This window comes from Equus przewalskii, chromosome X, assembly GCF_037783145.1.
Source record: "Equus przewalskii isolate Varuska chromosome X, EquPr2, whole genome shotgun sequence".
Classification (NCBI taxonomy): Eukaryota; Metazoa; Chordata; class Mammalia; order Perissodactyla; family Equidae; genus Equus; species Equus przewalskii.
This window is the reverse complement of record NC_091863.1, coordinates 57,189,677-57,214,934: the sequence shown is the minus strand read 5'-3', so window position 1 is coordinate 57,214,934 and position 25,258 is coordinate 57,189,677. Positions and strand designations below refer to the sequence as shown.

The window sequence follows — 25,258 nt, the reverse complement described above, 5'->3', positions numbered from 1 at the left end:
AAGTGTTCACCACCCAGGAAGCTCCTCAGGCTCTGGGTGTCCAGAGTTTTATTGGGGTCTTATTATGTCACTGGCCACTTGTTTAAGTTCAGTCTACAGCCCCTCTCCTCTCCCTGGAGGTCTAGGGGCTGGGAATGAAAGTTCCAACCTTCTAATCATATGCTTGGTCTTTCTGGTATGGCCATCCCCTGTTTCTGGTAAGTACCTGAGAGCCCACCTTGAGTCATCTTGTTAGCATAAAGTCAGGTGTGGTCAAAAGGGGCTTCTTATGAATAACAAAAGAACACTCCCTTCACTCAGGCTTTTTGGAGCTCTGTGCTCCAACAGGGGATAAAGACCAGGTTTATTATATTATACATTTTAATATTTTGCCTCTGGTTTTGTAAGGTTCTTGTTATGAGGAGCGCAAATGATAGATCCAATGAGGAGGTGGTAATTTGCAAGGCTACAAGAGATGAGGAGCAGTAAGGGACATAGGGATTTTATTGGAAACCCACCAAAGGAACTGATGAGTGGGGTTCTAGGTACTTCTGCTGTAACCATCTTTGCTGCAGACATCTTTGCCACGAGCATTTTCACCATATAACTAATTGGCTGTGAGGCAATTTTGCCGTAGAAGATGAAATAACTGGTTGACAGTTTGGTTTCAACTAGAAAATATGGTGATAAAACTTACTGGAGGTGTGAAATAAGAGAGTGTAAGGCCAGATTGCATATTCTACTGGAAAATGATAACATAGCAGTTTGCAGATCTTTCAGTGGGCACTGTCATCCCCACCTATCAAAACCAAAAGGCAAATATGAAAGAGGTGGCTTGTCATTCACAGCAGTCTTCAAAAGCATTAATTATCAATTCTTTAGCTTAAAATTTAGATACAACGGCTTGTTCTCTAATACTGTCTTTACCAAATTGATCATGTAATATTAGAAGTTGGAGGCAAAAGAATCAAGCTCCTCCTCCTATCCCCCTCCCGCCAAAAATGATTACATGATTCTTGATGAGTATTTTTCTTGAAAATGGTAAAAAGTTTTTGCTATTTGATAGTGGAGAACATTGATGCAGGGTCAGTGAGCCGAGGAGTGAAAAGAAAGATTTCTTGGACTCAAGATCTGGCGGTAGTGCTCTTATTTAGAGAATAGTGTGGAATAGCATGGGGGCAGGACCCATGGGCAGTCAGAGCTGCTGATGCAAAAATGAGCTGAGGGTAGGGCTAATTTTAAGGCATAGGTATGTGAGTTATCTCTTTACAAGACAAAGGAAAGAATATGAAAAAAAAGTTAAAATGTGCAGGTGGGGTCTGGCTATTGGGTGATCCCATAACTTTTAGATAAGAATCAAATCGGATTAAGTAAAGGCCAGAAGCCACCACTCTAAATCAGTTACATGAGGTTGCCAGACAGTAACCAACTTAAGTTCTTGCCTTCTCCATTAAGAGTTTCCAGAGATAAGGCCATCCTGCCTTCCTTTACAAATGCAAATGTCTCTCATCAAAGGGCAAGCAAATTCCAGTCCTGGGAGTCTGCTTCTCATCTGCACTTTTAAAATTAACCAGCCTAAAATAATCCTCATCAAACATGATGTGGACAGAATTCTGGTATTTGGCACAAAATCTGGCTTAGATGATTTAGTGAAATATAAGGAGTGGGCATGTGATGGAACATTTAAATGTAGTCCAGATATGTACTACATGCTTCATTGTGTCCTTTTTAATGTCTTTCTTTTATTTTCTGTTATTTTTCTTTTTAAGGCAAAATTGCCTTACGTCCAATTAGTTATGCAGTGAGAATGTTTGCAGCAAAGATGTCTGCAGCAAAGATGCTTAATGAGAAAATACTGGACGTGGGTGAGTGACTATGCCTCTGGGATGGAAACTAGAAAGCCATCAGGAATTGGAGACATCTGGAGAAACACTGTTTCTTTTATTGGCCTTGTTTGCTCTGCATTTCTGCTCTATCATCACTTTGCCTCTGATTGTTTTCCTCTTTCCTCCTTTTGACTTTCTGTGTCCTTCTCTACCCTAGAGCTTCTGCTTCCTCATAGTTTCTGCTTCCTCATGAATTCTTAGAGATCCAGTTCTAGTTCTTACTTGGTTATGCATATTTAAAACTTGAGTGCTTATGAAGTGTCAGCCTGTCATCCTTACTGGCTCTTTCTCAGGCTAGTCAGGTGGCAGTTGGAAATTGAGAGTAGTAGTCTTAGGCTCAGAAGCCTAAAGGGAAGACAGGCTTATTACAATGGAAAGCGCTTCTAGAACAAGATTAAAATATTTCTGAGTGCTTAAAATGTTAAGGATATCAGTCCTTTTCCTAATACCAAAAGCAAAATTCTTAATATAAAAGATTGATAAATGTCATGACATAAAATTTGAGTTTAATGTATTTAAATAAATGTTTAACTTTGGATTTACTTTTAGAAAGAAATTCTAAATCCTGAGATCAAATCAAAATATTTGCTTATGTATTTTTTCTTATTCTTCCAGTCTTTTAATCCGTAATGTTTTTTTAAGTGAAAAGGATTTACTTTTTTCTCTCAATTGTTTAATTATTCCATTTCTTAATTAATCAATCATTTGCCCACTGATTTGTAAATGCACCTTTATCTGTGTCTTCAAATATAGAAGCCATAAAATAAGATTCATAAATGCAGTTTCATAAATAAAATATTTCATGTCAAAAAGCACTGTAAATCCAAAGAAAAAGAAGTCAAAACAAAAATGAGAAATTTGGAAAAAATATTTGCAACACATATTAGTAAGTGCTAATCTCCATTAATATATAAAAAGCTTCTAAATGAAATCAAGATTGTAGTTTAAAATGAGCAATGGGCATGAACAGACACTTCACAGAAAAACAAATGACACTTAAACCTATGAAAGAATTTATGAGTTCAAGCTCATTTATAAGAGAAATGAAAAATAAAACTATAGGAAGTTAATAGTTGGCAACTTTGTTGGAAAGACTATGCAAAAACTGGCATTTACAGAATGTTTGTTAGAGTGGAAAATAGTATACTTATGGAGGACACTTTGGAGATATTTATCAGAATTATAGTTGCCTTTATTCTTTGATCTAGTGATCCCTCTTCTAGAAATATGTGAAACAAATTGCATATGTCACGTTGCAGAGTGTTTTATAATAGCAAAAGATTGGAAACAATCCAGGAGCCCATTAGTGTGGGACTGGACAAACTGGTACATTCACATAAGGGGATACTAGGTTGCTGTAAAAATGAACGAGGAAGCAGTCTCTGCGATGATACATTGTTAAGTGAAAAAGTGAAATATACATGTTCACATATGGTAAAAAAAGTAACACTGAGATTTATATAAAAATGATTATCTGTAGGTGCTAGGGGAATGGGGCAGGTGCATCCAGGGATGAGAGCAAGAATTTTCTATGTATAATTTCCTTTTGGAGGGGTAGCAGAATTGATATGTTTGGAAGGTTCCAGTGACAAGATACACCTTTAATTTTTTTTTTTAAGATTGGCAACTGAGCTAACAACTGTTGCCAATCTTTTTTTTTTTTTCATCGCTTTTTCTCCCCAAATCCCCCCAGTACATAGTTGTATCTCCTAGTTGTGAGTGCCTCTGGTTGTGCTATGTGGGATGCTGCCTCAACATGGCCTGATGAGCAGTGCCGTGTCCGTGCCTGGAATCTGAACCAGCAAAACCCTGGGCCACCGAAGCAGAGCGTGCGAACTTAACCACGGGGCCGGTCCCTCATTTTTACTGTAATGTTTTGTATATTTCTAAGGTATATTGTGTTCACTTATCTGTTGATTTCTTTTACACACTGGTCTTTAAACTCTGTTGTAATATAAGTTTTTTTTTTTTAAATAATCATAGCCATGCTCGCTCATTTATTCCTTTTGATTAGGTTTTTATTCAACTTATATAATTTAAATGCCTCCTGTGCCATGGACGCTGGACATATAGTTATGCATGCAGTAGTTTCTAGATTTTCTCAGGGAGATCAATAAGCTAGGAGAAGTATAATAGAGTTAAGTACAGGGTACATAGGATGGTTACCTAACAGTATAGGTGATATGAAGCCAAGATAGGAAGGGAGAAGAGGACTTTGCAACATTGGACCTCAAGGGAATTTTATCACCTGAGTTGTACACTAAGGCAGAACCCCACTTTGAGGCCAGGTACCTGGGCTTACATTGGGAGATCTTGTTTTCTGAATGACTGTTGGTATTGTGACAGTGCACTTACCACTATATATATATTACCACCAAATAATATAAATTCCAATTATTAGAGGTTCCAAGGGACCTAATTTTGTCCATTAGGTGTTCCTGCTAAAATTACTGTACTTTTAGGTCGCTAATCATGTCAGTCATAAATGCAGCCTTTTTCATGATGTCCCTAGATAAAATTTTGTCCATTTTTATTTTAGGTTGATCATCATCCATTCCTTTCTCTTGGAATCATGATAGGCAGCCTGGAGTAATTTCCAGATTATTTTCATTTTGTAGAAACTTAAAAATCTGTTGAAGTAATATAAAGTGTCTGACTTAAATTCTGCTTGGGGGTTCGTTTTTCTCAGAATGGTCCCTCTGACATTAAACCAAATATAGTGAAGTCAAGGGGTCAGTATATCTTGTAGTAATTTTAGTGACTGATCTATAATTGGTAATTTGATACTTTTGGATCGATTATTTTCTAGTTCAGACTACACAATATGTCTGTTAGTCCCTGGGATCATACAATCAGTGTATCATATTATATAAGCATTGCACCCTGGGTCTGAAATTACATTGCTGTAATGTAATGTAGGATATAGACATAGCCACTTTGAACAGATTATGTGTACCTCTTAAAACCAATGAATTTCTACCAGACTCGTGGAGGTTTAGAATTTGTAGGAGTCCACTAAGCATTAACACTTTTGGGACTCAGCTTATGTTGGAATAATGTAAAGTGGCCTGCCGTCTTGCGTTAGTATATTTTCCTATAACCCTGATTGATTGGCAGCCTAGTGGCAATTTGGTTGCTGATGATGATATGTAAGCTCCTTGCTGGTATGTACAAGGATTTGTGTCTTTGTAGACAAAGGATTTTTGTCCTTTTAGAATGTTGTGCTTCCAAATCTTAGAACTGCCTGGCACATAGTAGATGCTCATTAAACGTTGAATAAACATTGGTATGAATGTAATACCAATATGTATATGATACATATGTATCATCCCCTAAATGCAAACAGTGTATTTCACATTCATTTATATATTTTTTTATTGAGGTTATGATAGTTTACAACATTGTGAAATTTCAGTTGTACATATTATTTGCCAGTCACCTTATAGGTGTGCCCTTTCACCCTTTGTGCCCACCCCCCACTCCCCTTCCCCCTGGTAACCACTAAATAGTTCTCTTTGTCCATGTGTTTGTTTATATTCCACATATGACTGAAATCATATCTGGCTTTCTCTATCTGGCTTATTTCAGTTAACATCATACCCTCAAGGTCCATCCATGTTGTTGTGAATGGGACGGTTTTGTCATTTTTTATGGCTGAGTAGTATTCCATGGTATCACACCGTATCTTCTTTATCCAGTCAGTTGATGAGCACTTAGGTTGCTTCCGTGTCTTGACTATTGTGAATAATGCTGCACTGAACATAGGGATGCATAAGTCTCTTTGAATTGCTGATTTCAAGTTCTTTGGGTAGATAGCCAGTAGTGGGATGGCTGGGTCATATGGTATTTCTATTTTTAGTTTTTTGAGAAATCTCTATACTGTTTTCCACAGTGGCTGAACCAGTTTGGATTCCCACCAGCAGTGTATGAGGGTTCCCTTTTCTCCACAACCTCTCCAACATTTGTTATTTTTTGTCTTGGTGATTATAGCCATTCGAATGGGTGTAAGGTGATATCTTAGTGTAGTTTTGATTTGCACTTCCCTGATGATCAGTGATGTTGAGCAACATTCGTTTATATTTTTATGTATCTTGCACAGTTGTTTTTGGGTACTTGCACTAGTAATTCTTTATGATTTATGAGTAAAGAGTTTGTACATTTAATAATTTGATTCATTAGGTTGCTAGATTGCCCTTTGAAAATGTTCCAGTTCTACTGTCGTTCACAGATTATAATAGTTTTCTCAAAAACAATAATATATGCAAATGGTAAATAGTACAAAATTCAATTTGTACTAAAGTTGATCTAGGTGAAGTTTTCTTCCCACCCCTAATTTCTTAGTCCTCAGGCTTCCTTCTTCCCAGATACAAGTACTATTACTAATTTCATGTGTAACCTTTCAGAGATAGTCTCTGCATGTATAAGTCAATAGTCTTGTTATAAAGTCGGCATATTGTAGAAACAATAGACTAACTGAAAAATAAATTTGTAGACCAATCTCTGATAGTGATATATAAGCAAATAGCCTGAATATAAACTTGGTGAGAAGAATCTAGGAGCAAATTCATGATTAGTAGACAAGCAAGAGGTGTTCATGCCAACCTTGCAAGGATGGTTCAGTTTTAGGGAATCTGTGAATATAATTCACCACATTTTAGGCCCAAAAAAAAAACCACATCGCATCCTCATGAGCGACTCTGCAAGTCATACTTCTTTATAGCACTTTTATAATTCAATTAAAATCATTGATCCATTTGGATCTTATTTTGATGTCATAGTCATATAATGATCTCACATTTGATTTTAAAGGGCTAGCCAGTTGTCTAGTACTATTTCTTGAAAATCCATCTTTTGCTCCCTCATTTAAAATTACATCTGTCAAATATTAAATTCTCATAATTTATTTGAGTCTGCTTCTGGACTCACTGGTTTGTGTCATTAACTGTCTTTTCCTGTGACAGTATGGAATTATTTTGATTGTGTGAATATTATAAATGTTACTGTTTGCTATGCCCACTTGCTGCCTGTCCACATTTAGATTCATTTATGTGATGCCATTTTGTATACTCTACGTTTCTTGGTTCTGCATAATATTTGCATCAGTGACTATTCATTATGGCTCTTGACTACTCTGCTTTAACAATTTACTAGAGTAGTCTCCATATTGAATTTTTTCATTATTGTATTTTATGTCAATTTTACCCATAGTTTTGATTTTGCCAGCTGCTGTTATATTTTTTTCTGCCAAGTGTCCCATAATGATGTCACATGATATATACGTATATGGTCTTTATAACAGAAAAATATACATCTTAAAATTAATAATGCAGGGTGATTTTAAACAGAGTGCATGTAACATAGAAGAGCTATATCAGGAACAGTACTAGGTAATGTTTCATGATCTATGCTTTTTTGCATGCCTGTTGCTGCACATTACCTGTGTTCTTGGTTGAGCAATAAGTAACTTATATGGGATATTTCATGACAGTCATATTCATAGAGAATCCTCTGCCTTTGCCATATGTCTTTGCATGGCTCAAATAGTAGGGCCCTTTGTCATATATAAGTCATTCAATTTTATGTTCTAAAAATCATCAGTTTTAGCGTTGAACACATGACTCTGGACTATATTCATCAGAATACTTGGCACTTAGTTTGAAATAAAAATTCATGGATACTATAATTTATTTCACAGTTTACTTATTAATAAGGCTTTTGGTTGTCCCTTTCAAAAATAATGGTGCAGTGAAAACTTGATCCATGTGTTGTTGTATGAGTATTTCTATATGGTATCCTTGCAAAGTTGGTAAAAAATATGAAGTTTTTATTTATTAGCATTCTTCCCAAATTTCCCATCCAAAAATGTTTTAATGTATACCACAGTGTTATTATTTAACCATTTTATGGTTGCTTAAGTACTTTTCCTCGAAATATACAAGATTCTGGACTGTTTAACCTGTATTTTAGCCCTATATCACAAAACACGTTTTCCAAAATTTTCCTTGCATACCAGGCATTTCACAAGGATATTATAAGCTTGATTCAATTTGCTTTATTGAATTTGTAATAAATCTAATTTTCAGCACATAGAAACATCTAAATGTGTGGTAACCTATTTTTAGAGTAAAGTTTTTTGGGGGTGTATGCCATTCTGTTCATTAATTTTTTTAAGTAAACTTTGTTTTTAGTACAGTTTTAGATTTACATAAAATTTACAGAGTTCTCATATACCCCACACTCAGGTTCCCCTATTAACATCTTATATTACTACATTTGTAGTAATACATTGTACTTATATAATTATAAAAATATAATTGTACTTAGATTAGTACATTTGTCACATTCTCCCTCTCCCCAGGCCCTGGTAACGTCTAATCTACTTTCAGTCTCTTCTCTGTGAATTTGCCTATTCTAGGTACCTCATGTAATTGGAGCAATACACTATTTGTCCTTTTGTGTATGGCTTGTTGTGCTTAGCATTATCTTCAAGGTTCATCAGTGTTGTTGCATGTGCCAGAACTGCATTTTATTTTTTTTTGTGACCAAATGATGTTCCATTGTATGTATATGCCACATTTTGTTTATATACCACATATATTTGTTTATATACCACATTTTGTTTATCCGCTATCTAATAGATAGCACTGATCTAGAACATGCATGTAATGTTTTTGGTTAATTGTTTCCTCTTTTATTAAGCTAATTGAGTTGGTCAGAGTAAACTGTACTATAGAGAATTATTTACCTCTTGCAATAAAAATCTTTAAATTGGCTCTGGAGTATTAAGATAAAACTTTGGTCACTGGAATTATGAGGCATCCATATTAATAGCATAAAGCTACCCAAAAATTAACAAAAATGTTTTCTTATTCTAGATGCAATACCTTTGGCATCACTGTCTATTCTCCTAGGTTAAAATTAAACAATAACACTAATTGGGTATATAGTTCTCTGTGATTTAAAAAATACTCTTTTAGCTATTGTTTTTAATGTAGGTCATAGGATGTTGTGTAGAATTATTATCCGCTTCCTGAACATCTGTTCTTTTTCATTTTTTCCTTCCTATTCCCTTCGTATTTTCTGAGGGCCTTTAGTCAGTTTCTCTAGGGAGGAATAAGTTCAAATTGATACCTATCACTCAAAGAATTGTTTTCTTCCCCCATTATACAATGTATAAAAACATTATAAAAGGCATAGGTATTCATTGTAAAAAATTTGAAATAAAGTATAGCACAGTTAAAAAAAGAACAAACCACTCAGATTTTGGGTACATTTCTTTCTAGTATGTGTATGTATATTGGTAATATTTTTAGATGGCTCTTAAGTTAACAGGAACATTTTCCTATCATTAAATATGAATGCATACAAATCTCTCATTTGGACCATGATTATTTTGTATAACATTTACCTCTTTTTTAAACATTAGGATTATTTTAAGTTTTAAAAAATAAAATTAGAACATAAAATTAGATATACTTATGGAAATATCTTTGTAGGTATATCTCCCTGATGATTTATTATAAACTTGTTAGAGACCCAATTATTGTTTTTTGTCTGTTTTGCATCTCTTGATTAATTGATGATCAAAGTCAAGTGTAAAGTAATTAGACCCACATTTAAGATGCAGGTATTGTTTATATATCCCTATACCTCTTCACACTTAGTTCATTCTCACGTCTGACAAACATGATCTTCCTGTGCCCAGCTGTTACTCACCATTCTTAGCCTTCCTCTTTCAGCCCTATGTTATGAAATGGCTCTGTTACTTTCTCTGTCACCAAATGATATACTTTCAACGGTTGCAAGATTATTTTACCCGTTAAATCTGTTTTCCCAGCACTTTTCTACCAAATACAACTATTCCTCCTCATTTAAATACCTCTTAATCATCCCTTACCTGTTTGTTCTATTGCAGACAGCAGTCTGTTTTATACAATATTCCTTTTTTTATAACTTTTGATAACAATAGTTCACATTAACTGAGCATATAGTAAGTGTTACACACTGTTCTGCGTGAGCATTAACTCAGTTTTAGTGCTCAGGAAGTAAATTCTAATATTATCCCCTATTTTTTTTAGATGGGGTATTTGAGGTCAGTTACACTCAGTACCATTGCCCCCAAATGTCACAGAGTGAGTCAAGCAATTCAGCCCCAGGGTCTCTGCTCTGTAGGCTCTAATTATCTTTATAAATGATGCTGTAGTTGGAGGTATAAATGAGGTCCTTTTCAATGTCCAGTGGTGACTGTGTTCCTAGGAAGATCAGGAACTTTTTAAGAATTGCTTTTTTTAAAAAAAATTTGAATGCTGGACCAGCAAAGTAGAAACAGTCAGAAGACTTTATAGGATAGGTGTGTCAGGATGAATGGGGATGCCTTTCCAGTAGAACACCTGGATGGGACCCTCGTCTTCATGGTTTTCAAACATGGCAGACACAACGAGCTGTACAGAAATGACTTTTAATAAAGGCCATTTCCTCCCAAGGTTGTTTCGTTTTAGAGATCGCTAAACGTAGAATTGTTTTAATCGCTTATACTTGATATAATAATCTCACCAACTCTGATGTTAGTATTGTTTTTATTTTGTTTCAAAGACAGGTTATCAAACCAATAGAAGTTCAGAACTCACCCAAGAACGGCCAGCCAATAAATTGTAGACTCCCTTATTGAACCCATCTGTTATGATGCACGAGCCTAAGCTCTTAATTGCCTCAGGATACTATAGTGTCATCTTTGGACTTTCCTAATTACCCTTCACCTCACTGGTATTTCCTCTTGTGATGTCTCCATCCTAACAACCTTGTTATACACATGTTTTTGCAACTTAACCACACTCCGTGGAAGAAGCCCTTTAGAATGAGACTTGTTCCAAAGTACTGCATTGGCTTCCCAAGTAGAGAACTGCCTTTTGGTACCTTTCTCTGGCTTCCGGGGCAGAGAGATTCCTGGGAGCCAACCTGCCACCAAGTCAACTCTTGCCACAGATGTTTCTTTCCAGGTTCAGCTTTGGAAATTAAGGCCCTGCTGCCTTCAGGTCTTCAGCCTCTGTTTGACTTCCAATCTCATCCACTGATGATTGTAGAGTTAAGTCAGGTGGGGAATCATTCCATCACATAGGCCGTAATGTTGCTGGGAAGAGGACTGTCTCTGTAAGAGGGGAAAAATTGTATTCATATAAACTATAGAATAAGTTCTAAACTGTAATGCATTGTCCAATTGGTTGATTTTAAAGAAAACTCATTAATAACATAGCTTTACTGTGCCACGACTGACTGTCTTATATCTGTGTTCCTATTAATTATTATCTACCATGAGCCTTACAGATATTCTCTTCCCTGCATCCTCTAATGAGTTAATTATAATTGGTGTTAATGTCATCTACATTGTGCAGATAATCAAAGTGTGAATTGGGAAGAAAATAATTTTAACAAAATCAGAATGCTTTTAAGTTGCAGTTTAAATTTGAAGGCTCAATTCATGGCATTTTACATTCCAAGGAAAGCTTTGCATTGTTTAGGATTCATTTAACTCATACATGTCAAAGGAAGAAAAGCATGGCTGACCTTCACACATACGAAAATTTTCCAATACTTGCCTGGCAGCAGATGACCCGTAATCACTTATATATTTCTCTGGGGCATATGTGTGGTTCCTCAGCAGTTAAGCATTCGATTCAACTGAAGTGCAGTTAGCCTCCCCTAACAGGACAGTTTTTTTCTAAATATATGTATTTTTTTAATAGGAAAGAAAATGGCTGTGCACAGAGGGAGAACTGAGCAGCATCTGTTCTTCAGAGCTACTCCTGCAGCAGTGGTTGGGGCTGTTAGCGCTCGCTGCCCTGACAGAGACCTGCTTTGACAGGGTCGGAGGGAGTGGGCTTTGGGTGTCCCACCTGCATCTCCAGTGTTGACTGCAACCTTTTTGAAAATCAGGCTTTGCTCCTTTTCTAGGGACTCCTTTGGAATTGGGAAGCATTTTTTTGCTGTTTATTGGCTCTCCGCCTTGACTTGGTCTTGAAGTTTCTGAATTTCTAGCTCCTTAAGTTTTTTCAGGTTTAAGTTAAATGCACTTAATTCATGTATGCGCGAGTCACTTCAGTTGTAGTGTGCATAAGTCCTTATACCTGGCACAATACTGAATCCAGTTTCTTACCTGGCAACGTGGCCCTATGAGAATAGCATCCCTCTATCAGGGCTGAAACAACAAAGCACAGTGACCAATAGGCCCAGATTGCTGGACCTCAGATTCAGAAGCAGCTAACATTTATTGGAGAGTTACTGTGTGTCACGCCCTGTTCATATGTTAAAGCAGTTAGTGCTGACAGTAACCCTTTCCTTTAGGTGCTGTGAGTATTATTGTCCACATTTTACAGGTGGGAAGATTGAAGCAGCTTAGACAGTCTACGTGACTTGTCAAAAGTCACACAGCAAGTCATTTGCAGAGCAGGGATTTGTACCCAGGTGATCGTACTGCAGGGTCCACACTCTTAGCCCCTTCCTTACATGTAAGGCCCCTTATATATTCCTGTTTTATTCTCCTTTGCCTGACACATGCAGTTATTATCCCATCTTGCCCCCTTTCATCTATCTACTTTGAGTCTAATACTCTTTTTGTTTTTATTTTTTTTAAATAATCTTCCTTCTCACCTCCTCCTTCTCAAATCCTTCATATTTAGAGTTTAACCACCTGCCTAGAAAAGCTGGTAGACTTATACAATAAAGAAATCCTCATAAAATTCTCAGCAAATTGATGGGAGTGAGTGTGTGGGGTCATTTATCTTTGGAATGAATATAAGTGTGTTGGGAGTGGGGACCATGGTTTCCTGGGATCTTGGGAGTGTCAGTGACTGAGCTATAGTTTGTAGATGGCTCAAGGTGCTTCTTGTGCTGGCTTTTTGGGGTCCATGTCTGGAATTAGACAACTGAGGAGTTTTATGGAGTCTTTTAAGAATGACTTATATGTCCCTTGGTGTCTATGTCCATCCTTTCACCTGTCTCATTTGAAGACTTCTTTTATCTCTTAACTGGTGGTTGAGTGTGGTGGGCTTACTTGTTGAAGGCTTCTGTTTTTAGACGCTGGCTTGTGTTCTGTGCCTTGCCTTCCTGCTTCTGCCTGTGAGGCTTTACCCCCAAGTGACTCAGCTGTAGTTTAATAGCAGCTTGGCTGTTAAGTAAGTGAATTGTTTACAACAGCAGGAATTTTTGAGCTGACCTACTGAGAAGGTGAGTAGAGTGATTTAGGGAGCCCTTTGTAGGTTTCCTCCATTTGTCTTTAGCCTCGCACCACATCTCCAGTAATCTGTCATTTCACAGTGCCTATGAATTAGGTTAATCTGTCCAGAAAGTCACCTTGTCTCACCCTGGCCCTGAGGAATGCCAAGTACCAGGAACTATAATCACTTACATTTACCCAGCCACTGGATGCCCAATGTCCCCTCACACCAAACCGGTTGTAAGTTAGCTTTTGGCGGAATCTGGGAGGTGCCTTACAGCTCCAAGGAGCAGGGTGGTAGGACAAGGGCTCATTTGGCATAATTAGACTTTCCCATATTCGATATCCTGCTGCAGCTTCAGAAGAACTGGTGCATCTCAGAAGATGGTTGAAATTGATCCAAGTCCTTTGAGGCCACTGCTACCACCAGAGCTGTTCTGGGTTAGACAGTACCCCTCCCTAGCCTGAAGGTAAGGAGTGTGTGGTTTGAGAGAAGGAATACAAGTCCATATTCTATAGAGTATTAGAATTGGATAGATAATTGCCTTAGGCCCCATCAGTTTTTACGTGTGAACACTGAGATCTGCAGTTGGATGTGGGGCAACTTGTCCAGCTTTCCTCGGGCTAGATTGAAATCCCAAGCAAACCACATGAGCCCTTCCAGTACTTTTGCTTTTGATAATTTAGGGGTTTTAGAGTCTTGGCTTCTCATGTATTAAAAAAACAAGAGGGAAATAGGGGGTAGGTGTGGGATTTTGGATAGCTGCTCAACATTTCCTGTCATACAGGTTGATGCTATTAGGAATTCTGTTTGAGAGTTACTGAGTAGGGAATGTGGGCCCTGAGGGCTTGGGACAAGAGGGAAAGGGATGGAGGATCCATTTGGAATCTGTTTCAAGGAAGAAAAGACTGCATAGTATTTCGAAGAAATCAAGCCTCAGTCCAAGAAGAAATGTCGTCTCAGCAGCCTTCTTCACATCACCCCATCTCCTGGGCAAGGCGCAGCCCCACCTGTGTCCCCTTAATGCTGCCTCTGATTCTGTGTATTTTGAGGGTCGGCGATTGTGTGTGCTCTGGATGAGTTCAAGCACTGGGAGAGGGACCACTCCTGGCTGTCATTTAGGCCACCAAAGCAGTGGGGAAGGGTAGTTTCTTGTGGTATGGGGATGTGGTGTCAGACTGATGGAGAGCAACAGAGAAGGTGTTTGGGACCTCGTGGAGGGAAGGGTGCTTATCCTGTAGGAATCAGGGGACACAGATTTTTGTCATCTAACAAGTACCCCCAAATTCGGGGCTGGCTGCAGCTCTATTACCCAGCCCTGTCAGCAGGCACTGTAGTTATTAGCAATGACTTTGAAAAATAGTCCTTTGCCATTTCTCTGTTTCACTCCCAGACTACTCAGTATGTTGAAAATTGAGTTCATGGACCATCGTATTTATATAGAAGTCCTAACTTGAGATGCCTCCATTATTATATCTAAGTGACCTCTCCACCCTTTCCCTGGCTTCTCATACCTTATGGGATTGATGGACCAGCCTGTGTCTTACCAGTGTTTCCTGAGTACCTACCGCTGTGTTCAATTTGAGGGTTGACGGGGGAGGGACTGCAGTGGGGATTAGGGTGTGTTAAGGTCTTAAAAGATTTTTTGTGGATTTCACATGCCTCAAAGAATCTTACTGTCTGGTAAGTACAGGACATTTAAGTAATAAATATAACTACAAACATTAGATTGTAGTCCATCTGTTTCAGTAACTTGACTTTAAGTGCTTCTTAGTTTCCATGTTTTACACTTGAGGATAAGGTTAAGAGAAGTTAATTTTTTGAGAAATTTTAGTTAATATTGGAACTATGTTCACCTAATACAGGAAGCCAGATTTCTTTGAAGATGAGAATGCCTCTATAAGACGATAGGAACCAACACCGAACATTTGTTCCCCACGGAATAGTATGCCATATAGGCAAGATCCTGGGTCCCCTGAAGGGTCTCCTATCATATGTGTTGGTGAAATACCAGCTGTCCTTTGGGATGGGATGTCTCTGGCTTAGCTGTACTTTTCACTGGCTTCTGCTTATCAGGACCAGAAAGCTGTCCAGACAGATTCTGCTGTGCTGAACTCTTGGTGTTCATCTTGGGGACTCACTGCCCTGTTGCCTTTTAACTAAGTGCAGCAGTGCGGCATGTGCTCTAGAGTTAGGAGGTCTTGGATGAGACTCCAAAATAAAAGACTGAAGAAATCCCATGCCTTATGTTAGGACTAGAGCTTCTGGTAAAGGGTGTAGTGAGATGGTTTGTAGCCAGAAGGATGATTGTAGACATTGACCTCAAGGGTAACCCAGGACAGGTTTGCCATGAAGAAAAGAAAGACTACCCCTTGCTTTCATCGGGAGGAGGAATGAGCCTGATGCCTTTTGTTTGTGGTACACTTAGCCCAAAGAGCTGTGTGATACCCACAAACATTGATAAAGGTAATCTTTGATCACTGCCAGCCAGAAAGGCCACTGTACCTTGTATTCAGTACCCTATATTGAGTTATCTGTCCTTTGGATGAGGTGCTTAGTTTTTAAAAGGGCCCTGAAGACTTCCTTTGCCCTTTCTGGTTCACATCTCACCATCAATCACATGTTAAAAGTGGCCAAGAAAGGAAAGATTTGGTTTATTTTAAGCTGTAAAAGTGACATACTGGCAGAGGTGGGAATAAAACCATCTTCTGAATTGTCAGTTTCAGACTCCAGCACAAAAAAATGACATTTTTAAGTGAAAAGCATCTGGTTTTATGTGGGGAACTACAAACTGGCAAACTTTCCACAAGAGGGGAGGAATAAATACTTTTTACCATGTCCTTGGAGTATGGGTGGGATTCATGAATTTCATGAATACACTTCCTGCGTGGCTGTTACAGTGATTCGAAGGAGCCTCATGCTACAGTACAGAAGATTTCTTGGCACAGAAGATTTCTCATCCTTGGAAGTTAAGGTTAGTTCACTTTCCTTGCTCCCCCTCTCCCCCCACCTTGCACTAGAGCTCGTGAACTAGAGACACATATGTCTCCCTGTGGTCTGTCCTAGACACCATCCATACAAAGGCCCTTTCGAGGACCTCTCAGCACATTGTGGAGTACCTTCCATCAAGCAGCCCAATACTAAGAAGTCGATTGCCTAATGACAACATTGATAAAGTGTACCCTAAAGTGAACTAGGAGGCAAAATTCAGATGGGAGCTTGCCATCACTATCAACAAATACGCCACAATCTTTTAGGTAGTGAAATTCTTTAATGCCTAATTAGTATTAGTGCCTGTCGTCAATGTATTTGCTATTTGAAAATGTTCTGATATAGTTTTGTCACGTGTGGTGCCCCTGCTCTTTGGGAACCATATATTTACAATATAATCTCCACCCGTTGGTTTTAAGGATAGTTTCCCTGCAAGTGGACAAGAAGCTGTGTTAGTATAGCGCTAGCACTTGTTTGTCTTACCCAGCTCGGGTTCTTCTAAATGCTGTGGTTCTCAACTATCCCTTGATGGGCTGGGTTGTATTTTCCTGGTTCATGTCTATTACTATTAGTAGCTGTTACTATTCCTTTCAAGCATTCTGCTGCCTAGGACATATTGCTTAAATTTTCATAGAGTTAATGTTACAGACAATACCATACATTAGTGCAGCTAAGCCTTCTTAGCAGTTTTTCAATAAATGCCTTTGGAGTATTTGGTTTCTTTAAAGTGTGTTGATGCCTTCTGATTGTCCATCTGCCCCTCTTAAGTACGCTCCTGTAGACACTGCTTTGTTGTTGCGTTGCTGACAGGCACTGCTGGAGACCTGCTGTCCTGAAATGGGGAGGATAAACATCTTAGACATGGCTCTACTCTGTTTTTCTAGCTTAGTTCGTTCTTCAGATAAGATTTGACACTCAAATGGCAGCTAAACTCAGCAAATGGATGATTTTTCCATGCGTATGGTTGTAATGAATTTCCAGTTTTGGTTTCTCTATGGACAAATGAGAAGCAAGGAAATCTTTCGTATGTAATTGCATGGCTTTGTCTTTTGGAAATCTCTGGTGCAGAGCTCTCTGTTCCAAAGTTTGGACCTATTAAAGTTTTACTAACAACAAAAAAAATACATCTTAAGGGCCTTTGAAGGAACTATCTATTCATGCTCACATATACACATACGCAGTGATAACACTAGTTGCACTATGTTTTTAGATGCAATGTTTAATTTCACGTAGAAATCCAGCTATTTCCTAGTTATTTCCATTCTGTACAAATAGGCAGTACAATCAGCTACCCAATAAAATTACAGATTTGGCACCCATTTTTGAAATCCTGAGCCACTGACAAATCTGTAGTGTGATAAAGTAGCCATTTGCTATCAAATACCAATTTTCTGTGGGAAATTTGATCTGGCAATAGAACACATACTGCAAACCTCGATAGCTGTACTAGTCCGTATTTATGTCTTCACATTGTCTTGTTACTAATGTCATGCTTAGAATTTTGGTCACCTACCTTTTATTGATGCTGCCTAGTGGCTTACAAATAACTACGGATTTATGGAATTTTCCAATTGTCTACTCTGCGTTGCCCCTTTAGAGGTGACGTTACATGCCAACTTCTTGATATTTTCCAATTGCATTTTCATTATGATCCCTTGATTCTTGATTCTTTTTTTAAGGTTTTAAAAATAAAATTCGGTGTAATTTATTTGCAAATCCTTAGGGACTGGAGTATTTTGGGGGAGTCATTTGCATGTGCACTTTTGGCAACGTTCAGTAGGATCCCACTGCCCATCATATCTTTCACGTGTCTTAACCAACTTTGGTGCTGTGTTGGAGAAAAAGATCCATTACCACGGATCTTGTGTAGTATTTCATTTGTTCCCATGGCGTCATCCTTTATTAGATGAATTAGTAGAAAAGTCCTAATAATGCACTACTTGAAGCATTGGATACCAGCAATTTAGTAGTAAAGGCATTTGATGGAGTAACAATTTTACATTAAATTTAGGGATATATATGCTTTTATCCTGAATGTTTCATGAACGTATTTATCACCACTGCCATTTGCAAGTAGTTTTACAACACTTCCCTCCCCTGTATTGGTAGTGTTTATCCTGGCATATTTCTAAATTTTAGATTTGGCGCTGTTTCAGGTAATTATTTGGTAATTTTGTTCTAAGTTTGTCCACATGGCGTCGCTGTTCACCAAGTGCAGAGTTTGCAATCTAAGTTTGGTTTTGAAGGACCTTTGACGGGTCAAAGTATATAGGTAAATTTAGTCATAAATGTATGCCTGATTCTCCTGGCTCCAATATTGTCTTATGACCATTGTTTCATCTTTAGTGCCACTGCTTATTAGCTCTATGTATAATAGTCTGGAGTTTTCATAGGTTGGAATGTATTGAGCCTTCTCAGATTTGTTACTGAACTGCAGACAAATTGGAGCTGATCCAAAATCGTATGTTACCAAATCGGTACATGCATCATCGCCCTTTGGGAATTTATTGATTTGCAGTTCACATGAATTAGGAAATTAGTGCCATCTGTGGTGCAATTTTCTTTTTTCTTGGTGAGGAAGATTGGCTCTGAGCTAACTGTTGCCAATCTTCCTGTTTATTTATATTTTTTTTCTTGAGGAAGATTGTCCCTAAGCTAACATCTGTGCCAGTCTTCCTCTATTTTGTATGTGGGATGCCGCCACAGCATGGCTTGATGAGCAGTGTGTAGGTCCGCACCCAGGATCTGAACCTGTGAACCCCTGGCCCCTGAAGCAGAGTGCACGGACTTAACCACTGCACCACTGGGCCGGCTCTTGCAGTGCATTTTAACTCTTCTGGTACATAAACAGAAATACTGAGATTGGTAGGAATTTGACACTGAGTTGTGAACACAAGATAACCATCACAATAGCTTTTATGTAGTACCTCATTTGTCCACATGGCAGCACCCTTTCAAAATAAGTACATAGAAATTGCTCCCCAATTTTCCAGTAGCATTACCGTCTGATCCCTCCATTCTGAGTCACTAATATATTGTAGGACTTTTGATCGTCTTTTGTTACTAGACATTTAAATAATTTTAATGGTACTCTGGTAGGATTTTCAAGGCCAATAGTTTGTGTTTTTCAGTTGTTAAAGGTATTAATAAGGCTATTTACTGGTATGTGTAGTGTCTTATCCATTCACAGTGTACCTCTAAGTTTTGTGCATTCCTGTGGACAATAAGCAGTGATTGTGGAAATTCACTAGTACTTAATTTTCGGTTAGTGGTGTGGGTTGCATATTTCCCTTTAGGGATTATTACTCCCAATTTGATGCTCCAGTGGTAGGAAGACAACAATAATATAAGGTTCTTCAAGGCATTGTGATTCTCAGCTGTTGTAGGTTTAGGTATAGGTGGTTGGTAGTATGCTTTCCTTGTTTATACCTCACTTTGGTTATGTGATATGTAAACTAGTCTTGCCAGTTACTGTAGGTCCTCAGTAGCGTAAGAGTGGGGTTTTCACTCTTAAAAACTCCAAGAAAAGTTCCTCCAGATTGCAGTTTAGTGGACAAAAAGCAAACAGTGGACACCTTGCATTACTCAGTTTACTCTAAATATGATGCCTTTTCTCTCTGTTACCACTCTTACCAGAAATTTGGTCAGAGGAAACAGCAAGGTTACAATCTGATCTTACTAAAGAACCAAAAATGTTTGTTTTGATAAAAGCTGATTATTTGCTTCTAATGTTAATTTTATCTCCACATTCACTGAGGTGACTGGCATTTTTAAAGGAGGTCGGTTTAGTTATTACGTATATTATAGTGGCTACTGTCCTGTAATTTTAGGCTTCTGACCCCAAATTTCTGGAGATTTTTTTTGTCTTTCATTGTGAGGAAGTATTTTAAGGTTTGTTGCCGCCTTGTGGACACAAAGAATAATCTTCCTGATATTCTGTAGTACCGCATTAGTCCACAACGCATTGCCCCTTTGGAATGATGTTGCATTGCTTGCATCACAAATTTGGTTCTGATAGAATATTATTGCAGTAACCTGATGACTGCTAGTGAGCCAAAAAATACATTTGAAAAATTTCAAGGGTGCTTGTTTAATGTCTTGATATTGTCCTGTTACGGGTTCTGGCTCATAAACTGATGTTTGCGTGTAGTGTAGTGCCGATGTACAATTTGATATCCCTGCCTATTAGCTTCATCAATCTGGTTTATCACTAGCAATTTAAAAATTTCACTACCAAATTAAAACTGTACAGGTGACTTATTTACATCAAGTACCAAAGATCGTGTTTCTCCTAAAAACAGTCAATCTCACAGGAGTGTGTTACTTCATATATGAAAAATGTCTGAGGGAGTATATTGTTAAAGGCTCAACGTACTATTCCAAAATTTCTAAGTATTGTTATTTTATATACTTTTGTTGCAATAACTTCAGCTGATTTTTGTTAAATGTAGTATTGCTCCAGTAAGCGCGTGCCCTAAGATAAGCTGACCTGGGTACTAAAAAGCGTAGAATGTGTTAATAGACTATTGCTATAGTTGTGCCCTATTTTCTAATTTTTTTAAATTATCTACTGTCCATACTTACGATGCGGTGACAAGTGGTGTTTTAATTTTGCTGATATTCTCAAGCAACCATATTGCTTGCTTAACAGTACTTTGAGCTGCATCTCACTTTTGGTTTTAATTTTTTCTTTTCATGGCAAAACTTTTTTAGGTGGTCCACTTGAGTGTTGTCACCTGGGTTGCTCAGCACATTATATTGCTTTACGTGCGTAACTGTTCGTTGTTTACTTTTAGTTCAGTGTTGCTGTTTAGATTGATTATATTCTAATGGTATTAACCATTTAAACCTTCTATCGCCCCTCTAGTTGACTCCGTGGAATTTCATCTATTAGCAGAACATTAGGTATTAGGATCTGCCAACCATGGGTTGAGTGGTTCTGAAGGTACTGTTGCTTGCCATATTATGAAACCATAGGTCCATGATTTGTTATACTGCCCATGTTGACTTAATCACTTGATCAAAAAGTGTATCTCAGGGGTTGGCCGGCCCAGTGGTGTAGTGGTTGAGTTTGTGTGCTCCACTTTGGTGGCCTGGGGTTCGTGGGTTTTGATCCCGGGCACAGACCTACACACCATTCATCAGGCGATGCTCTGGTGGTGTCCCACGTGCAAAATAGAGGAAGATTGGCACAGGTGTTAGCTCAGAGCCAATCTTCCTCACCAAAAAAAAGTGTATCCCATAATTTTATCATGGTGAGTTGTCATTGCTTCTCTCTTGCTGTTGTTGAATAGTATTAGTCTACACCATAGTTACCAAGGTGATTCAAATGTATTTTGTAGATCTTAGACTTTTTCTACCATTACGAAAATTTTGGCTTTTCACTGCCTTGTATTGGTAATGAGTTGTCATATTTTCCTATCTGTTAATAAAATTATATTTTGTCTAGTTGTTGGCTAGGCAGTCCCTCTGTAGTGTAGATGTGGTTCTAAGATTTTTCACTACCTGTGGTCAAATGTACCTACTTTCTGTTTTTGAGGCTCTTTCATGGCTGTTCATTGCAGAGTCTTACCTCTTCTGCTTCTCTGCTAGATCCTTATTTAGCCCAACTGTATTATAGGATCATCTTTGGACTTAATGATGTCACTGGAAAACTTCCATCTCCTAGTAGATGAACATACGCCAGTGGTAGGGCTAATCTCCTTGTGGTATTCCTTTATCTCTTACCTTTGTTTACATGTTTATGTGTCACACCTACACATAATGGGTAGTTTGCTGGTACAAATATTTTACCTTCACTCATGGCCAAGATGCTGGTAACCATTATGTGGGGGCAACCTATCAATGGATTTATAGCTAACAAGTGTTATCTCAATTCTATAATAAGATTAAATGCTTTATAGCAAGAACACCTATCTTAGCAACCCTGCTAATCAGTGTGACTCTAAATAAGGTAAGTTAGTTCTCTTTTAAAAAATAACAACTGTTATTTAACAATTGTGATTTAATTCATATACTATCAAGTTCACTTTTAAAGTTCAGTGGTTTTTAGTATAATTCACAGAGTTGTACAACTGTAATTACTGTCTTACTGTAAAACATTTTCATCACCCCAGAAAGAAGTCCCACACACACTAGCAATCAATCCTCATTTCCCCCTTACGCCAACCGTGGAAACCACTAGTCAGTGTTTGTCTATTCTGGACATTCTTATGAATGGTACAATATGTGACCTTTGTGTCTGGCTTCTTTCCCTTAGCATGTTTGGGTGGTATATCCATACTATAATATATAGTACTTCATTCCTTTTATGGCTGAATAATATTCTACTTTATGGATTAATCTCATTTTGTTTATCCATTCATCAGTTGAAGGATATTTAGGTTTCCACCTTTTGTCCATTATGAAGAGTGGTGCTATAAACATTCGTGTACAAGTTTTCATGTGGACATATTTTCATTTCCTTGGGTGTACGCTTCTCATTGGAAATGCTTTGTAATATGACAACTCTTTAATGTTTTGAGTAATTGACAAACTTTACGAAAGTGGCTGCACCATTTTATGTCCTCACCAACAACGTATGAAGATTTCAATTTAACCCCATTCTCACTTGTTATTTTTTGTCTTTTATATTAGCCATTTTAGTAGATGTGAAGTATCTCATTGTGGTTTTGACTAGTATTTCTGTCAAGCAACTTTTCATATGCTTACTGGCCATTTGTATTTCTTTGGAGAAATATCTATTCATATCCTTTGTTCATTAGAATTGGGCTTATATGTCTTTTTGTCATTTTGTTGTGAGAGTTTTTTATATAACTGGATAATAGACCTTTATTGGATATGTGATTTGCAAATACTTTCTTCCATTCTGTGTGCTTTTTCACTTTTTTGATGGCATTGTTTACAGCACAGACATTTTTAATATTGCTGAAATCCAGTTTATCTGTTTTTTTCCTTTTGTCACTTTTGATTTTGGTGTAATAAAGAAACCATTATCTAACCTAAGTTGTTGCTTTTACATTGAGGTCTGATCCGTTTGGCATTTCTTTTTGTATGTGGTGTGAGATAAAAGGATCAACTTTATCCTTTTCAGGTAGATTTTCAGTTGTCCCAACACCATTTGTTGAAAAGATTACTTCCTATTGAATTATCTTGACACTCGTATTGAATATTCATTGATTCTAAATGCAGGAGTTTTATTTTTAGACTTTAAATTCTATTTCATTTATCTCTATACCTTATGTTTGGACTGTGTGGTAGTATTGTAGTAAATTTTGTGTGTAAGTTTTGTAGTAATAAGTGTGTGTGTATTGTAGTAAATTTTGAAATCTAGAATCCTCCAACTTGGTTATTTTTCATCATTGTTTTGGCTATTCTGAGACCCTTAAATTTCCATATGAATTTTAGGATCATTTTGTTAATTGCCATGAAAAAGATCGGGAATTTTGGTAGGGATCACATTTAATCTGTAGATCATTTTGTGGAGTATTGACACTTAACTATTAATTTTCCCAGTCCATTAACATGGACTGTCTTCCCATTCAGTCTTCTTTAATTTCCTTCAACATTGTTTTGTAATTTTCAGTGTAAAAAGTCTTGTACTTCTTCTAAAAAATTTATTTCAAGTATTTTACTGTTTCTCATGATATTGAAAATAGAATTGTTCTCAATTTCATTTTTGATTCATTGCTAGTGTATAGGAATAAAATTATTTTTCTGTTGATCTTGTATCTTCCAACCTTTCACAACTCATTAGATTGCTTCTTTTTGTTCCAGTAGTTTTAATATTTGGGTGTTTTTTTGGTGGATTACTTAGGATTTTTATGTATAAGATTATATCCCCTATTATTACAGATCATTGTACATCTTTCTTTCCAAACTCATTGATTTTTATTTCTTTTTCCTGCCTAAGTAGCCTGGCTAAAATCTCCTTTACAGTATTGGCAAGAGCAGTTTTCTTTGTCTTGTTTCTGGTCTTCAGGAAAATACATTTAGTTTTTGACCATTAATTACAATGTTGGCTGTACAATTTTTATAGGTGCTGTATTTCAAGTGTGGAAAGTTCCCCTCTGTTCCTAATTTGTTGAGGGCTTTTTGTTTTTCTATCATGAATGGTTGGCATGAAATTAGTCAAATGATTTTTCTACATTTGTTGATATGATCATGAGGTTTAATCTTTATTCTGTAAATATGGTGTATTAAATTCATTGATTTTCAGATATTAAACCAACTTTGCTGAGATAAATCCCATTTGGTTATGTTGTATAATTCTTTATATTTGTTTCTGGATTTGGTTTATATTGTTTTATTGGAGATTTTTGCATCTATATTCATAATGTAGCTTGCTCTGTTGTTTTCTTGTTTCAATCTTTGGTTTTGGTATCAGGCTAATACTGTCCTCATAGAATGAGTTGGAAAGCATTTCCTCCTCTAATATTTTTTGGAACATTATGTGAAGGATTGGTGTTAATTCTTCTTTAAACATTTCACAGAATCACCATTGAAATCATCTGTTCATGGGCTTTTTCTTGGTGGGAATTTTGTAGATTAATTATTAAATTTGTTTTTATATGTCTATTCAGATTTTTCTTCTTGAGTCAGATTTGATTGTTTGTGTCTTTCTAGTAAAGTATCCATTTCATCCAAGATATCTAAGTGGCATACATTTTTTGATAGTATTCCCTTGTAATTCCTTTTGTTCCTGTAGGGTTAATAATAGTGTCCCCTCTCTTATTCCTGGTCATATTTCTTTGAGTTTTCTCTTTTTTTCTTGGGTCAGTCTAGCTACAGGTTTGTCTATTCTTTTTTGATTGTTTCAAAACAACTAGTTTAGTTTCCTTGATTTTCTCTATTTTTTTCTATTCTTTCTTTCACTCATTTCCATCCTAGCTTGTATTATTTCCTTCTTCCTGATTCATTTGGGTTTAGTTTGCTCTTTTTCAAATTTCTTAGGGTAGATATTTTGCTTATTGATTTGAGATCTTCATTTTTAATGTAGACAGTTGCAGCTACAATTCTCCTTCTAAGCACCATTTTTGTTGCATCCCCTAAATTTTATATGTTCTGTTTACATTTTCATTCAAAGTATTTTCTAATTCTCTTTGTGATTTCTTTTTTGACCTGTTGGTTATTTAGGAGTTTGTTGTTTAATTTCCACATATTTGCGAATTTCCCAGATTTCATCATTACTGA

The 25,258-nt window shown here is 37.1% G+C and overlaps 1 non-coding gene across 50 annotated transcripts in view; it reads left to right on the top strand.

Moving 5' to 3' along the window:
- LOC103543947 (uncharacterized) overlaps window positions 1-25,258 on the top strand; it is an 85,089-nt gene that overhangs the window by 37,937 nt on the left and 21,894 nt on the right. For 10 of the 50 annotated variants that reach the window (XR_011536154.1, XR_011536146.1, XR_011536143.1 and 7 more), the window contains exons 5-7: window positions 13,431-13,544; window positions 15,976-16,049; window positions 16,142-16,332. The exons of the other annotated variants lie outside the window; for them this stretch is intronic. This is a non-coding gene — a transcript (uncharacterized protein). The remainder of the gene's footprint in view (window positions 1-13,430; window positions 13,545-15,975; window positions 16,050-16,141; window positions 16,333-25,258) is intronic. 50 annotated transcript variants of the gene reach the window in all.